General features: G+C 48.4%; 1 protein-coding gene across 1 annotated transcript in view; it reads right to left on the bottom strand.

Annotated features, from left to right (window-relative positions):
• Positions 1–18,138, bottom strand: part of KCNMA1 (potassium calcium-activated channel subfamily M alpha 1) — a 657,488-nt gene that overhangs the window by 106,359 nt on the left and 532,991 nt on the right. The window lies entirely within an intron of this gene.

Here is an 18,138-nt window from a genome sequence, read left to right as displayed (position 1 = left end):
GCGGTTCGCCGCAGCGTCAAGGCCTCCTGCATGAGACCATGAGAATGGTCCCACAGCCGCTTCTGCCGCCATGCAGAAAGGGCCTAAGAGGGGACACCATAGAGGTTTACAAAAATATACATGAAGTAGAGAAAGAGAGAATTTTTTTCCTGCCTCTTCCAAAGCAACAGAACTAGAGAGCAAATGGACAGCAAATTTAGAATGGACAAAAGGAAGTATTTCTTTACATACTAAATGATGAAAATGGACGTCATCGGTGGTCTCCCATCCAAGTACTGACCAGGGCTGACCACAGCTTTGGAGATCTGACCAGATCGGGCTGTCCTGAGCTGTCCAGGTCATGTCACAGGTAGTGACGGCTTTGAAAAGGGCTTCGACAGATTCATGGAGAGGCTTAGCAGTGGCTATTAGCCATGGTGTTGAAAGGAAATATCCGTATTCAGAAGCAGTAAACCAGCGTGGTGTAGTGGTTAAGAGCAGGTGGATTCTAATCTGGAGAACCGGGTTTGATTCCCCTCTCCTCCACCTGAGTGGCGGAGGTTATCTAGTGAACCAGATGTGTTTCTGCACTCCTACATTCCTGCTGGGTGACCTTGGGCCAGTCACAGTTCTCTCAGAACTCTCTCAGCCCCACCCACCTCACAAGGTGTCTGTTGTGGGGAGAAGAAGGGAACGAAGCTGGTAAGCCACCTTGACCCTCCTTACAGGAGAAAAGGTGGGGGGTATAAATCCAAACTCCTCCTCCTCCTTCTCCTAATACTGACAAGCGGCAACATCGGGGGAATGCGGCAGCCTTGATATTGCCTTGCACTATGTAGAACCGGATGCTGGACTAAATAGATAGGAAGAAATGGTCTTTCTCTATTCCCTGTTCCCACCCCCTCCAGTATTTTTAAGGTGGAGGAGTGCAGAAACACATCTGGTTCACTAGATAAGCCGCTGCCACTCAGGTGGAGGAGAGGGGAATCAAACCCGGTTCTCCAGGTTTGATCCAGCAGGGCTCTTCTATGTTCTTAGGTTTGTGATTATCTCTTTCACGTCACATGATATTTTTATATGTTTGCTTGTTTTAAAAATTCTAGAGGGGGGAGGGGACAGGGAATAGAGAAAGACGATTTCTTCCTTCTGTCTGTGCACCACAGTAACATTACGGAAGCCATCTAAGTGGCCCAGAACAGGAGAGGAGGAGTCTTTCGGCTGGGATGTGCAACCTGAAAAGAATTCTCAGAGCTGAACAATTGCATTAAAGTGGAAGAAAGCAATATGAAATGTCAAAACTCCTATTCCAGTGATGGCGAACCTATGGCATGGGTGCCAGAGGTGGCAATCAGAGCCCTCTCTGTGGGCACGCACACACAGAGTTCATCATGTGGGGGTCAGTAAATCACACACCCCCACACACATACATCTAGGCTGGCCTGGGCCACTGAGCACAACGTGCGTGCACCGCAGTGAGTAGGGAGGACTTGGCTGGCGGGCCTGATGCCTGTGCTCCGGGTGCCTGCTGCCCGGGGGAGGGGGTGCAGAGGAGGCAGAGATGCTAGAGAGGCACAGAGTGGTGCGTGCGGGACTTGCTGGAGGCTAGAGCAGGCTGGCCCCTGCTCAAGCAGGCTGGCAGAGGAAGAGGGAGCCAGCCTGTTTTTTCTAAGCTAAAACATCAGTATTCAGGTTAAATTGCCAGGTTGGCACTTTGTGATAAATAAGTGGGGTTTGGCTTGCAATTTGGGCACTCGGTCTCAAAAAGGTTCGCCATCACTGTCCTATTCCAAGCAGAAGGATATACATCCTTGTGACATCACTACATTTTACCCTCAGTTTCTCTTCCCTGAGCAGTCCCAGCCACTCAAAAGACAAAACAACGAATATAATGAGATCGTGACTCATTGACCTCACAGCAGGGGCTTCCCGCACTCACTCTTACTGGACAGACATTTTGCCCCTTGGTTTCTGGACCATCAGGGAAAGACTTCTCCTGCATGGCGAAAGTTTTAGCAAAAATTGTCTTCCTTCGATCCAGCCGTAGTTTTGTTTTCACACAACATAGCAGAAACTTGAATGAATTTGTATGAACATGTATGTACAGGAATACAGATGGGTCCTAAGGTGCTGTCATTGAATTTTTTTTTAATAATGTGTTTGACAACCTCACAGGGATTATTTGATTCCTAAGATATGAGCACCATCTGCTGGTGATAATGAATTTTAAGCCACTTCTGCTATTTTATTATTTTTCTCGCCATTGTTCAGGAAATATACATTTAAAAGTGCAGATATGTGTGCCATCAAGTCACAACTGACTTATGGTTACCCTCTAGGGCACAGGTGTCAAACTCACGGCCCTCCAGATGTTATGGACTACAGTTCCCATCATCCCCTGCCAGCATGATGCTGGCATGGGATGATGGGAACTGTAGTCCATAACATCTGGAGGGCCGCAAGTTTGACACCTATGCTCTAGGGCATTGATGGCAAACCTATGGCTCTTCAGATGTTCATGGACTACAATTCCCATCAGCCCCTGCCAGCATGGCCAATTGGCTGGGGCTGATGGGAATTGTAGTCCATGAACATCTGGAGAGCCATAGGTTCGCCACCACTGCTCTAGGGTTTTCAAGGCAAGAGGCGTTGAGAAGTGGTTTGCCATTGCCTGTCTCTGTGTGGATTGAGAGAGTTCTGAGAGAACTGTGACTAGCCCAAGGTCACTCAGCAGGCTTCATGTGGAGGAGTGGGGAACTGGGCCCAGCTGTCCACATTAGAGTCCACCATTCTTAACTGTTACGCCATGCTGGCTCCAAATAGGTAAACACATTTAAATATGCAGCCATATTTCTAGGCCACTGTTAACTGCAGGAATTTTACGATCTGCTTTTGAACATGTAGGTTATTGTTTAATAATCCTCTATTCCCTGAATTGCACCTTCCATAAAGGCAGAGGAAACTTAATTGCTCCAAAAATCATTCTTATTGGTAAACAATGTAAGTCACCAACGGGGAAAAAGAGAAAAAGAACAGTTTTGTGGAAGAGACAGATCGAAATTACAGACGCCACAGGATTATCTACACAAGCTAAATACAGTCCGTAACACCAGGAGAACAAAGAATATGTTACAAAATAAAAAATACCTCTTCTCTGCTGCAGAGAAATGAACCCTGTTTTGAAGGAGGAGGCGGACAAGGTTGTAAGTGAAAGCCCATGAACTATACAGATGCATTTTCACTTCCACTAATGGGTATGATGGGCTCTTTTTGCACATAACACATTTTCACACTGAGCATGACTTTATTTGCCACATAAACGAATGGCATTTTGAATGGTCATGTGACCAAAGTACAGGGACACACCGGCAGGAGCGGAGCGCTCACGGGGACATGTGGGGCCACGTGTCCCCGGGCACATACCAGCTGGTCGCTTGGGAGGCGGAGAATTGCCCCTAAGCCCCTCCCCTCGGCCCCACCCCACCAGGCTGCTCCAGGGGGGGCATGGAGGTGGGGGTGGGGCGGCCAGAGCAGGTGTTGCCGCGGGCACCATCCCCCCCCCCATGCCTCTGCACACCTGCATGAGTTATTAAAATTGGCATGGCCCAGCGGTCTGGGGATAGGTTTTGCCCAATTTCACATGCATCTCAAAATGTACACTGCAGAATTCAACGGGAGTCCACCACAATTCTGGCAGCCCGCATCGGCATAACTCCCGCCCAGAGGTGGGATCCAGCAGGTTCTCACAGGTTCCCGAGAGTAGGTTACCAATTATTCGTATGTGCCGAGAGGGGGTGACTAATGGACACCAGGAGAACTCAGAAGAAGCAAACACTACAGATTTCCTGAGAAGCAGTTAAGGAAGAGTTGATATCTGCAAGTTCTTCAAACCATCTCCAATCGTTTCTAGCATCGCAAGTATTCTTTATTTAGTCAGACTTCATGGGAGGAGTCAGAGTCCTAAACTTTCAATATTATTAAACTGTTTTTGAACTGTTGCTTATTTGTCTGTGGGTCTTGCACTCTGTTCTGGCCAAGTGCAAGGCACTTGAATTTAGTTTGCTTGGGGAATAGAACAGTAGCCTAAGATTGAAGTGTTACAGCAGCCAATGTATCAGACACGATAGGACTGTATTTGCTTATCCTACACAAGACGTCTGCATTAACAAACTTGCAGAACTTACATTCTATTGCGATGATTCCAAAATAGCAAGTTGGAGGAACAGTCCACTGAAGGTCAGGTGACTACATCCGAGTGGTTTGAATGTACATGACTGTTCTTAAAAAATTCTATGGCCTGTGGCAAGGGGGGGGGGGAACTCATTTTAGAAAGAACGTTTTCATACGGTTACTAATGGGTGATTTTGCCACGTGGTTTTTGCCTTAGTTACGCCCCTCCTCTCAGCAGTAGCGCGCAGAACTTGAAGCAGTCTAGCAGGAGGTGCACCGGTGTGCGTGGCAGCCTGCGCCTGCGTGCATTCGTTTCCCGCCCAAGGACCGGTGCAGCGGCTGCGTCCTTGCCACAGGAATGCCCCGCTCGGAATGCCCGGCCACGCCCCCATCGTGCCCCGCCCAGCCCCATTGGTGCTACGTCACAGTTTGAGTCCCACCACCATGGGAACCTGTTACTAACGTTTTTGGATCCCACCACTGCTCCCGCCCCGTTAATTTCTTGCTATGATGCAAGCAGCAGACATACCCTTGGAAAAATGGCTTCTACAACTATTTCAATGCAGTCACACATTTCACAGGCTTCCGTATTTCACAGGTCTGTTTTGTTCTTGGTAAGACCTGACCCCAAATGGAGTTGTCACTTGGCAAATGTACTAATGGAAACAATAGCTCAAACTGTAAGTAGCAGAGATTGCACCTGGGCGATAGTAGTAAAATAGAGGCGACGGAGGACGACAGAACCAAAGCCTTCCTCAAGAGTATGGAGCAGCAGGGCAAGCGCGGCCTGTCCTTTTGTTGGTCAACAAGAGAGACAAGGCAAAGCACCACACTAAAACGGAGCGAGGGAAGGGCAGTCACTAATTCTGATTCCAAACAGAAGGCCTCTTCCACGAAGAAGGTATCTATACTAAAACATCCACCCAAGCATGCTGTACTTTGGCTACAATTGATAGTTATGGATGAAGCCAGACTGGCAATTCCACGCGTGGAAAATAAACTGTAAACCGGGAAATCTAGACGCGGTAACTAATGGTTGCGATACTTACAACGGCGATTTCATCTCTAACAGAAAAAGTACACTAAAGGATGGATGTCTGAAGCCCAGGTCATTTTTTCCTATAAAAACAAAACAGGATCGAGACGCTTCTGCAAAATAACAAATGGCTGCTCCACGTTTCCACTGATTTGATCACTAACAAAAATATTACGGCGATAACACTCGTGCGGCTCCAGAGGAAAGTGGCCGACGACTTATGGGTTGTGATACGACGAAGGGCGGGGATGTCGCTCGGCTCGTATCTGTGAAATGAGATGATGCTTTTCGAAAGTTATGGAAATCCCTCTTCCCAATCCTGTGTCACCAAGTCTCTGTGTCACTCAACTTCACACTGAGAAAGAGCTAAAGAGTTTGGTTGTTATACTTGTGGGCAGAATGGAAGGAGACTGCTAATGGCGCAGCAGTGGCGTAGGAGGTTAAGAGCTCATGTATCTAATCTGGAGGAACCGGGTTTGATTCCCAGCTCTGCCGCCTGAGCTGTGGAGGCTTATCTGGGGAATTCAGACTCCCACACACGCCAGCTGGGTGACCTTGGGCTAGTCACAGCTTCTCGGAGCTCTCTCAGCCCCACCCACCTCACAGGGTGTTTGTTGTGAGGGGGGGAAGGGCAAGGACATTGTCAGCCCCTTTGAGTCTCCTGCAGGAGAGAAAGGGGGGATATAAATCCAAACTCTTCTAATATACGGTACTGCGTGTGTCTGCCATGCTGTCAAGTCACTTCTGACTCATGGGGCCCTATGAATTAACAACCTTCAAAACCTTCTGTCATGGATAGCCTTATTCAGGACATGCAAACTGAGGTCCCCAGGCACACACCATTTGGTCATGTGGGGGGGGGGAGGCGCCAGCTAAGCTGAGCCAGGGAGGGCAAGAGTCAGCCTGCCGTGGCAGCACCCACCTGAACCGCCCACCTGAGTTGCCCGCCACCAAGGCCTGCCATCCCTGCCGGCTGCCATAAGTGGGGCACAGGGGAGCCATGGAAAGCCAGACACGGGGAGTATGCGGCTTTCTTTGTAGAGCCCATCCAGCTCACCATGGCTCTTCCTCTTTTCCTGCCGCCTCCGGCTTTTCCTAGCATTGTTGTCTTTTCCACTGAGTCTTGTCTTCTCATAATATGACCAAAAGTACAAGAGCCTCAGTTTCGTCATTCAGCTCCTAGGGAGACTTTGCTATATCTGATCAGTGCGAAAGATGTATTAGTCGATTCCAATTTATCCCTTATATTTGTGTAGTTCTATAGCAGTGGTGGTGAACCTTTGGCACTCCAGATGTTATGGACTGCAATTCCCATCAGCCCCTGCCAGCATGGCCAATTGGCCATGCTGGAAGGGGCTGATGGGAATTGTAGTCCATAACATCTGGAGTGCCAAAAGTTCGCCACCACGGTTCTATAGATTTCCGTTTTGGGTAGGCATGCCTGTTACTTCACTGTTCGTTTGCTGTTTCATTTGAACATTATTAAGGTCTTCTGCTTACCATGGCAGGGAAGGCAGCATGGCATAGGGCCGTGGTGGCGAACCTTTGGCACTCCAGATGTTACGGACTACAATTCCCATCAGCCCCTGCCAGCATGGTCAATTGGCCATGCTGGCAGGGGCTGATGGGAACTGTAGTCCATAACATCTGGAGTGCCAAAGGTTCGCAAACCACTGGCATAGGGGGATTCTAAATCTGGCCACTTTTCGGAAGACGCAGAACAAAATAGATGCTGTCCTTGACAAACGTTTTTCACTGCACAACCAGATGCAAAAGAGGGCAGTGGTGTCAACCTCCAGCTGGGGCCTGGAGATCTCTTGGAATTGCAACTGATGTCCATCACCCTGGAGAACCATCACCCTGGAGAACCATCATCCTGAAGAAAATGGATGCTATGAATTTAGGCCCAGAAAATACAGGCAACTCTCCTGTGCCTGCTGCAGAACAGACAGTGACACCGAATGCAACCAAAGTTTTTACGCAAGAGCAGACAAGGAAGATGGCAAGACAATCTCCCGGGAGCACAGCGTGTTACATGCGGTGACCAGTTAGACTAGGATCTTGGATATCTGGGTTCTAGTCCCACGCTGCCATGGAAGTGTGTGGTTTGTCACTCTCTCTCAACAGGGCCAGCCCAGCAGTGCTGTACAGTTTCAGAGGCTTCGTGTGATCGTTTCGGTTCCCCCCCCTTCCGATCCCGCATAGCCCCCTTTCACGGCTTCCACTAAAACGAGCGATTTAAACTTCTTGAAAATTAAATTTGATTTGCCTGTTTATTTCAAGCCTCGTGTTTCCCGGCAACGACGGCGAGAGGGAAACTGCGTCTCTGAATCAAAACATCTGGAAAGTTTGTTTTTGCCATTTCCCCTGGTGAAGTCGACGTGAAATAAAGGATCCAGACAAGGCCAAAAGAAAAGCAGAGAAGCATCTGTATGGAAAATACAGATATCCTGCCTCCCGCCCCCCCCTGCCCCCCCGTTACCATATCCCGGAAGCACAGCATGTCACATGTGGTGACCAGTTAGACTAGGCCAGAGTCTGCAACCTGCGGCTCTCCAGATGTTCATGGACTACAATTGGCCATGCTGGCAGGGGCTGATGGGAATTGTAGTCACTAACCTGGATAGCTTTAAAAAGGGCTTGGACAGATTTATGGAGGAGCAGTCGATCTATGGCTACCAATCTTGATCCTCCTTGATCTGAGATTGCAAAGGCCTTAGCAGACCAGGTGCTCAGGAGCAGCAGCAGCAGAAGGCCCTTGCTTTCACCTCCTGCATGTGAGCTCCCAAAGGCACCTGGTGGGCCACTGCGAGTAGCAGAGTGCTGGACTAGATGGACTCTGGTCTGATCCAGCAGGCTCTTTCTGATGTTCTTATGTTCTTATGAACATCTGGAGAGCAGACCCCTGGCTAAGATCGTGGATATCTGGGTTCTAATCTCACTCTGTCATGGAAGCTTGTGTGTTAGTCACTCCCTTTCTCTCAACCTAACCTGACACATGGTAGTGTTGTGGGGGGTAAAACCTGGGAGGAAAGGTGCAAATGGACTGCTAGGAAGACCTAATCAATTCCCAGCAGAGACCGTGGCTATTGGCCCACAAACACGTGACTGACACATAATCAAGTCTGCTCTAAAGCTGACTGCAGCACACTTCACTATGAACAGGTGAGCATCAGTTGGTGTGGTTCCATAACCATCCAAAAGGGATGGAAACTGAGAAAACAGAAGGAGATTCTCACCGTGGTCTGGGAAACAGCTCCGTAATCCGTACACAGCTTGTGGGGAACCGTTTCAAGCAGTGGCGTACCACTAGTGGCGTACCATTAATGGGGACACTGGATATCCCACGTCCCTGGATACACGCTGCTGAGCTCCACCCCCTGGCCTCCCTGCAGGCTAGCTCCTGCCCACCCCCCAGGGCCTAGGGAGGGCAGGAGATGGCCTGCAGGGAGGCCGGGTGTGTGTGTGTGTGTGTCTTGGTGACAGGCAGTCATAAGAACATAAGAACAAGCCAGCTGGATCAGACCAGAGTCCATCTAGTCCAGCTCTCTGCTTCTCGCAGTGGCCCACCAGGTGCCTTTGGGAGCTCACATGCAGGAGGTGAAAGCAATGGCCTTCTGCTGCTGCTGCTGCTCCTGAGCACCTGGACTCTTAAGGCATTTGCAATCTCAGATCAAAGAGGATCAAGATAGGTAGCCATAAATCGTCTTCTCCTCATAAATCTGTCCAAGCCCTTTTTAAAGCTATCCAGGTTAGTGGCCATCACCACCTCCTGCGGCAGCATATTCCAAACACCAATCACACGTTGCGTGAAGAAGTGTTGCCTTTTATTAGTCCTAATTCTTCCTCCCAGCATTTTCAATGAGTGCCCCCTGGTTCTAGTGTTGTGAGAAAGAGAGAACAATTTCTCTCTGTCAACATTTTCTACCCCATGCATAATTTTATAGACTTCAATCATATCCCCCCTCAGACGTCTCCTCACCAAACTAAAGAGCCCCGAACGCTGCAGCCTCTCCTCATAGGGAAGGTGCTTCAGTCCCTCAATCATCCTCGTTGCCCTTCTCTGCACTTTTTCTATCTCCTCAATATCCTTTTTGAGATGCGGCGACCAGAACTGGACACAGTACTCCAAGGTTGCACCACTGCTTTATCAAGGCGGGGGCTGCAGCATAGGCCGGCCTAGGATCTGGCCTGCGGCCACCGCACCCATACAAGCCACCCCCGAGCCCTGCCCTCCCCCAGCCTCCTTGCTGCCTTCTGTAAGTGGGGCGCGGTGAGGGGGGGCGCAGGGAGGCGGTCATGCCCTTAAGCGCCATTTAGGCCTGGTACGCCACTGTGTAATTGCCTACCGTTTTCAAAGAACTGCCAAATTCAAACCACCACTTTAACTTTTCTTCGGTGCGGTACCAATTCAGCATTCTTGTAAGACTCGATAACCCTGCAATTATTGGTCTGGCACTCATCTGAGGTGGTGCCCAGTCGCATCCCTGCAAATTAGCTTCAGACACCAAACGGTGTTCAATGTAGAGCTGGAGGAATCTATCCTGAAAATTGGCACGAGGGACTCTCCCAGAACGCTTGACGTGCCATCTCAATCCTGCCGCTGCTTCTGCAAACTCCCTCCCAGAGGCTCGTTTAAGACCAAATTAAATGTAACTTCGACTTAATTAACACTTTAAAGGATAATGAACACAATGTAGATTCACGGGAAACGTTTATATGACGGTTGTAAAAATGGATAAAAATTTAATAACTCTTTGTTAATCAGGGACGTCTCTCCGGACCGGCGGAGCCTCGGGCAGTCGGACGCCCTCCTCGGAGGTCCAATCTGGGTTCCCTTAATGCAGGTGGAAGAAGAAGACTTGACATTTGCTCTAAGCCTGCTCTGGATCAGGGCTCTGCTTCTTCATAAGGACTTTATTTCATCTAAGTAAAGGTCAGAATTGGGGCTCAAGGCAGGGCGACGACAGAAACGCTCAAGAGGGAAGGGAGCCGGTCCTGGCATCTGTCGCTTGAGATTGCTCAGGCGCAGGAGAGACGGGGAGTTAACTGGCTAGCATCTGTCCTACACCAAGGAGGTAACGGGGAGAATCTGCTGCCTGGTGGTAAGGAACTGTCAGGGTGAGTTTCGTGACAACCAGCCACACTCAGGAAATAAAAATGCAAACATAATTTCCACGTCGCCTTGCATAAAGCCCGCTCTTGAAACCTGCTCCACGGGCTGAAGACAGATTTTTTCCCCCTTCTCCTAGCCTGTCCCCATCAAGGCAATCCATTCACTACTCACTTTCCCGTGACCCTGGTAAGAAACACTACTCAAAGGAAAGGCCGGAGGGATTTCTCAAAAAAAGAGTTCGCTCGGCCTTCTCTCCACTTCCCTCCTTCACGCACACACACACAAAATGTCACTAAAGTTAAGACTGCCCACTTTTTCTATAAAAATTTCCGATGCAAAACATTCCCGGATCTGCAGCTCCTCCATGGTACACTGCAACAATACTCATCCGCTTCATTCATCATACATTTCAGTGGTTAAGAGCAGGTGGACTCTAATCTGGAGGAACCGGGTTTGATTCCCAGCTCTGCTGCTTGAGCTGTGGAGGCTTATCTGGGGAGTTCAGATTAGCCTGTGCACTCCCACACACGCCAGCTGGGTGACCTTGGGCTAGTCACAGTTCTTCGGAGCTCTCTCAGCCCCACCTACCTCACAGGGTGTTTGTTGTGAGGGGGGAAAGGGAAATGAGTTTGTAAGTCCCTTTGAGTCTCCTTACAAGAGATAAAGGGGGATATAAATCCAACTCTTCTTCTTCATCATCTGAAACAACCCACCCCACTACCTTGTGGAATCCGCCATTCTACCGGAATTACAAGGAACACTTGGAAGTGGGTGAATTCCCTCCCCCTTCCCAGCCCCATTTCTTGCATTTCTCCAAATCTTTATCTATCCCTGCCAAAAACCATGCATCCAAACTGTCTGCTGATACATACTCACAGAAGAGATCCATGCTCTTTGCACAGACTCTGCAACACCAAACAATAATTGACTTGATGCAACTGAAGAATAATTTACTGTAAAAGTATTGTGGGCAAACTTCAGAACAAACCACCTAGTTAAAATGTCATACGTAATTTTACTGAATACTGGAAAAGTTAGGAAAAGATGGTGATTTTAATTTATTTTACACAATACTATATAAAAAATCCCTAATTCTGCATAGATGCAGCTGCAAATGACCCAAAGAACACCATAACACACAGGTGTCAAACTCACGGCCTTCCAGATGTTATGGACTACAGTTCCTGTCATCCCCTGCCAGCATCATGCTGGTAGGGAATGATGAGAACTGTAGTCCACAACATCTGGAGGACTGCAAGTTTGACACCAATGCCATAACATGTGTCATCTTGGGCCCAAACAGGAAAATGGTGGCAAATCACAGAAATATCAAAGTACAAAAAGTATTTCACAAGGCACGTTACCCAACAACACACAGCTATATTTCCCATATCTCTGTGGCACAACTGCTACCCTTGGAAAGAACTAAAATGCAGCAGAAAACTGTTATTTTCTTTTCCCAAAAAGACAGCAAACTATCACTACCGCCACCGTACAGAAACCTGACTCTTATCTCAGAAATTGTCAGTTTTAGCATCAAAATATCTTCCTAACTCTGAAGCCTAAACTGAAACTGTTTTAACTTGTCCCGTTAGACTTCTGTCCTTCCTTTCCTGTGGTCTAAATGCAGCCCGTAACTTCTTGGGGACTGGGATTTGCCTGGGGTGGTGCCGGTTCACACACTGTGCCAGCACTCCAAATAAGTTAGCCAAGGTGGTTGCGATGCCCGTTTTATCGTATTTCGGATGCACAGCCAGACGTCAGAAAAGTAGACTATAAACAGCAGTGAGCACGTAACGTGTGCCTGCCTCCCTCCCTTCTTAGCTGTGCCAAACTTCTTTTTACACAGGGCCTTTCCCCATTTACCTTAAGCCCCGCGCTACTTGAGGAGAGTAGTGCGGGGTCCCCCAGCACTCCCCACGACAGGGGCGGCGACAGCGTAGCCGCCCTGACGCTGCCACTGTCGCGCCCCCTCAGCGCACGGCATCCCAGGCACTCTTCTTAAGGGCGCCTTTTGCGCGGGGTCGTGGGGATGCCCTCTGCGTGGGGTCGTGGGGATGCCCAGGCGCGCACCTGGGATGCTGAGAGCAGTGCGTGGCATGGGGGGGTGGAAGAGAGTAGGGAAAGGCCCACAGTCAAAAGCTAAAAGAAAGTAGCCTTTGCAGTGTTTTAGAACTGTCCGCTACAAAATGGCCTACCATGGAATGGCATTACAGAATTGCTCCATCCCTCCAGATGAAAGGCATCATTGGCTGCCAGTGCGCTGCTGCAATTCAATTAGCATCCAGGAGGCCTGGGATCGAGTTTTGCTGTGGAAACTCCAAATCCAAAACCTTTATTAGGCATAAAACCAGTGCCAAAATTTTCAAATACAATAAAAAGATCATTATTGCTCAACTTGCAGTACACAGAGTAAAAATATAGCAACAGCTTCTGAGATTTCAACATTAGAATTATTTAGAAGCTTGGCCATTTTTATTTTATCAGAAAGGAGCATAAATTGGGTGACCTTCGGCCAGGCACACAGTCTCAACCTCATCTAAGCCACAGAGTTGATGTGGGGATAAAATGGAGGCGAGAGAATGACATCAGTCACTTTGGGTCCCCACCGGGGGGGGGGGGAGAAAGGCAGGGTGTGAGAGAACAAAACAAACAAGTAAATAAAATTCTGCCCCGAGAAAACCTTTACTTTTCCACAGTTCTTTGAAAGATGAAGCGTTTTAAGGCTCTCCACCGCATGCTATTCCCAGGCAGATTTTTGCTTTCAGAATCACTGCCACTGAAATCGGTGGGATTTACCTCCCAGTAAATACGTTACGAGGCAGCCTTTATTTGGTGACGAACCTAATAGTGGGGAAAGAAATGCTTCTGCGGGTTTCAAAAGAAGCATCGCTTAAACATTTTCACTGCTTTTTTTTTTTTTTACAACTGCGCTAACACCCCGGCAGTCCACACATGGAGTCCTGCGGAACAACAGCTGATGCGCCTCCCCGAAGGTCCGATTTGCTAGCCCAGCCATTCGGAGGACGAGGAGTTGTCAGTCGCCGGCTCGGCGTGACATCTGGGCATTCTTTAAAAAGGTTTGGTATTTGTGACATATCCCCCCGTGTGTTTAGTCATCTCTGTAGGTTTGAATTAATACAATTTTTACTGTGTCACTCTGCCCTTGATTTAATTGTCTTTTTATATTAGTCTCGTTAACAAAATGTCAGGCCGCGCTACGCTAATATTCTCCAACAGAGACCGGTTGGGTCGTTTCATAAAATCTGGGTTAGGAAAACACAGCTGGCTGATTGCAATCTCCTGCATCGCCGTTAACAAGATTTTCCTGCAGGGCTTAAAATCTTCTCATTTTTTTTTCCTCCATCCCCACAACAATTTCCACTCCACAGCTTCAAGCACAACCACTTCTCCTTACTTAGGAATGGTGTTTTCTTCAGCTCCAATTTTCCAAAATAACTTGCTAGAGCCCTGGCATTTTCACTCCGTGCCGCATAAAAACGGCAATTGGCCAAGGTGTGCGCAGTGCAGAAAATTCGTCTGACTTCCTCTTAAGAACATAAGAACAAGCCAGCTGGATCAGACCAGAGTCCATCTAGTCCAGCTCTCTGCTACTCACAGTGGCCCACCAGGTGCCTTTGGGAGCTCACGTGCAGGATGTGAAAGCAATGGCCTTCTGCGGCTGTTGCTCCCGAGCACCTGGTCTGCTAAGGCATTTGCAATCTCAGATCAAGAGGATCAAGATTGGTAGCCATAAATCGACTTCTCCTCCATAAATCTGTCCAAGCCCTTTTTAAAGCTATCCAGGTTAGTGGCCATCACCACCTCCTGTGGCAGCATATTCCAAACACCAATCACACGTTGCGTGAAGAAGTGTTTCCTTTTATTAGTCCTAATTCTTCCCCCCAGCATTTTCAATGAATGCCTCCTGGTTTTAGTATTGTGAGAAAGAGAGAAAAATTTCTCTCTGTCAACATTTTCTACCCCGTGCATAATTTTATAGACTTCGATCATATCCCCCCTCAGCCGTCTCCTCTCCAAACTAAAGAGTCCCAAATGCTGCAGCCTCTCCTCAATAAGGAAGGTGCTCCAGTCCCTCAATCATCCTCATTGCCCTTCTCTGCACTTTTTCTATCTCTTCAATATCCTTTTTGAGATGTGGCGACCATCATAGTGGCAAAATTTGGGCACAGAAGTCCTCCGACAGCAGCACGGTTGGAAGGGGTGGAAGAAGGACAAAGTTTTCACTAGATCAGGGGTCTGCCACCTGCAGCTCTCCAGATGTTCATGGACTACAAATCCCATCAGCCCCTGCCAGCATGGCCAATTGGCCATGCTGGCATGGGCTGATGGGAATTGTAGTCCATGAACATCTGGAGAGCTGCAGGTGGCAGACCCCTGCACTAGACTATTTTTTAAAAAGATTCTCTTGATGTGGTTTTCCCCAATCTCTAATTATTATTGAATATTTTTCTCCTTTCCTTGAAAATGAAGAAAGGAGAATGAGACAGAGACAGAGTGGGAGAGATGCAAAGCCCATTCAGCAATCTTAGAAGCACACACTGGCTCAACTGGAAGAAGGGGAGAGCCTGTGACCAGAGCCAGCCCCATAATAGTATAATGACCTTTAATGAGTGTCTTGGGAAACAATACAGTTCCAGCATAAAAGACAAAGGGCAAAACCAATCAAGGCTCGGCTGACACTAATTCAACATGATTTTCAGAACAACTGAAGAATGTAAGAGAGGTAATCGGATCCACCAATCTGACCTCACTTTGATTCCGGGGCCTCGCTGCTGCCATTTCTAATTGTCGAGCGCTCTACATTTCACATCTGCTCATATTTAATGAAAAGCTGACTTTCACCACTGTTCTTTGAGCTAACCAGCTCTTGTCAAAATGGGCACCGTCCGCCCTCTCCTCACTGTACAGAGAACGATGATTGCTATTGAAGCCTTGCCAATGGGATTTCTAGGGTGTGAGCCTGTGGCAATGAAGAGATGATAATTGGGGGGGCATCACCAGCTAATCAGCTAGCATCGGCTTGCATGGGGCACACACTGACATCGGTGTTTGTTTATCTGTTTTGGGCATCGCGACACAATGATGGATGGGAAAAAGAAAAGGGAAAGGGGATTGATAAAGACCTCTAGAGATGTCCGTATTAGTTTTGTGCCACAATGCAGCATGTGACTAATGTGCTTTTCAAAAGCTGTGCTTTGTTGTGGGGAAGGGGGGGTAAGTCACAAGCAAGACAGTTGGGGGCTGAATGGTGAACCAAAACCAATGGTGAACCAAAACCAACATTAGATCCTTCTTCCACAGCCAGCAACTAGAAAGTCACGCAACCCTTCCAATGCTACAGTTTCTCTTTGCGTACCATAAACACAATCATGGGTAGAAACCATACTCATTTGTGGGGAGCCTACTTGCTGAACTCTGGCTGTTCTGATTTCAGACTAGTCACATTTCAGAATGAATCATGATGCACACTGCGTAAGAGCAGCGCTATGGTGACAGACATGCAGTGCTTTTGGTGAAACGTATTTTGGGCCCTCTCGCCACCACAAGACCAAACTCGACTGTCTAGAGCAGTGGTGGCGAATCTCTGGCACATGTGCCAGAGGTGGCACTCAGAGCCCTCTTTGTGGGCACGTGCCCCGTCGCCCCAGTTTCGGCACTTGGCAGTGGCATAGCACCAAGGGGGCGAAGGGGGCGCGATGCACTGGACGTGTGCCCCTGTGGGGGCATGGCGAGGGCATTCCGGGGTCGTAATGGGGGTCCTTCAGGGCATTCTGGGGACGTTCCAGGGACGCTGGGGCATGGCAGGGATACAGGGCACAGTTTCCCTTTGCTCCGCCCCTGGCACTCGGTCTCTAAAAGGTAAGTGACCAGCTCAGTGACAAATCAAACACAACAAGATAGCATCATGGGAGCAGAATTTTTGGAAACAAATGCTGTATTTTAAACATTTCAGTTGAAAATCCTACCCGAGATACACTTCTCCCTTTCAATTGTGCAGCCGCCGATATTTCTAACCAAAAACTAAGAACCGACTCTGATTGTTGGGTCAGCTGCTGTTGTTTGTAGCCTGGCAGGCTTTGGCCAGGACTACCCATTTATCTCAAATCTTCTTATTCTGCATTCTCACTAAAAAAAGACCTCTTAAAGTGGATTGCGACATCCATTATAACAAGACAAATCAAATCAGGTAAGAACGAAACAGCAGCATCATACTCAAGGAGAATGGCAACAGTCATTTAAAGCAACCAACAAACTAGAAAGGAATGAAGAAGAGCAGCAATACTTCAGTCTCCCAAACCGGAGGACATCAGTCCATGCTTCTGTTTCCTTTATCTCAAATAAGTATTTTCAAGCACACCCTCGGAAATATTAGTATATCATGGAAATTGATACCGTCAAGCACTGATGCATTCAAGTTTAGGTAACAGAACGTATGCCAACATAAAGCAGGTGTCCCCAACTGTTTTGAGCCAGGGGGCATCTTTGGAATTCTGACACAAAGTGGTGGGCTCAGCCACAAAATGGCTGCTGCAGGAGGCGGAGCCAGCCACAAAATGGTCGCTGCAGCTAATCTTCAGCTGCACAGTGAAAAGATGTGCAACACAAATTCCTGTCCCTTTTCAGGCATAGTAACCTCTCTATTTCTGTTCCATTTGCATCCACTACATGCATTTTCCTTGGCCAAGGCTTTCTGGCTCTTGTTTCCTTCATTCGCTTTCCGTCCGCTCTCCTTCTGTCCAACTGCCACTAACTGCCTTCAACTGTTTTTAAAAACAGAATTGGAATTTTCAGACTTCCACCAATCAGGTACACGGCTTCCCAGTCTGACCAATCACAGGCCAACCAATCAGCAAACCCTCTTTCATTTCCACCCATCCGCTGGATTCCTCTTGACCTTTGGATTTAACGTTACTGGTTCTGGTTCACCTAAGATCTTATTTCGTCCCACCAGCCATAAACAGCAAAAGTGCCACCTGAGCAAAAACAAAACCGTAGTGAGGGCTGCCAGTCCCCAGGCGGGACGTGGGAATCCCCCGGAATGACAGCTCATCCCCAGACAACAGACATCCGTTCCCCTGGAGAAAATGCAAACTTCAGAGGGTGGGCCCTGTGGTATTATATCCTGCCCAGGCGCCATCCCCAAATCTGCAAGCATTTCTCAACCTGGACCTGGTAACGCTGCCACCCCCACCCCCAATCTGCTGCTGGCAGCCAGGCAAGACCAGATAACCTCAGCTGTACATCAAAATCAATCTTTTTTTAAAAAAAAAAAAGTCTAAGCAGTTAGAGACCAGGATGGGTAAAGAAGGCTTGCTGTCATATAAACCTACCCACCAATTTTCGGCAAAGATCATGCCCTGTGAGTCCCCTAGAGGCGTAGCTGGGCCAAACTGCGCCCAGTGCACATTCTATATTTTCCGCCCCCCTTCCCGCCCCCTTACCTTAGTTCCTTTCCTTTTTCTAGAACTTTTGCAGGCTGCAAAAGGCCTGTTCACAGTAAAAACAGCCTGATGGGAACTATACTTCCCAGGAGACCTTGTGAGCCCCAGTTGGTGGTATGATGCCAGTTGGAGGGGTGGTAGGGAGCCTTATAAGGCTTTAACTGGCCCATGGCCCCTCTAGCTGCCCCAGCATACTTTCAGTCACATAACGTAGATCCTAGTGCTGTGGAGGCAGTGGATGCCGAAGCAATATTTTTAAACTTCTGCACAGCGAATCAAAAGCCTTGCTAGGCAAAAGCCCCACCCACTTTCTAAAAAAACAGGGTGGCTGCCAGAAAAGGGGTTGGCACGTAGGGGACCCCTGGATCATACAG

Source organism: Sphaerodactylus townsendi, linkage group LG07 (assembly GCF_021028975.2).
Source record: "Sphaerodactylus townsendi isolate TG3544 linkage group LG07, MPM_Stown_v2.3, whole genome shotgun sequence".
In the NCBI taxonomy this organism is placed as follows: Eukaryota; Metazoa; Chordata; class Lepidosauria; order Squamata; family Sphaerodactylidae; genus Sphaerodactylus; species Sphaerodactylus townsendi.
This window is presented reverse-complemented; position numbering and strand designations above follow the sequence as displayed.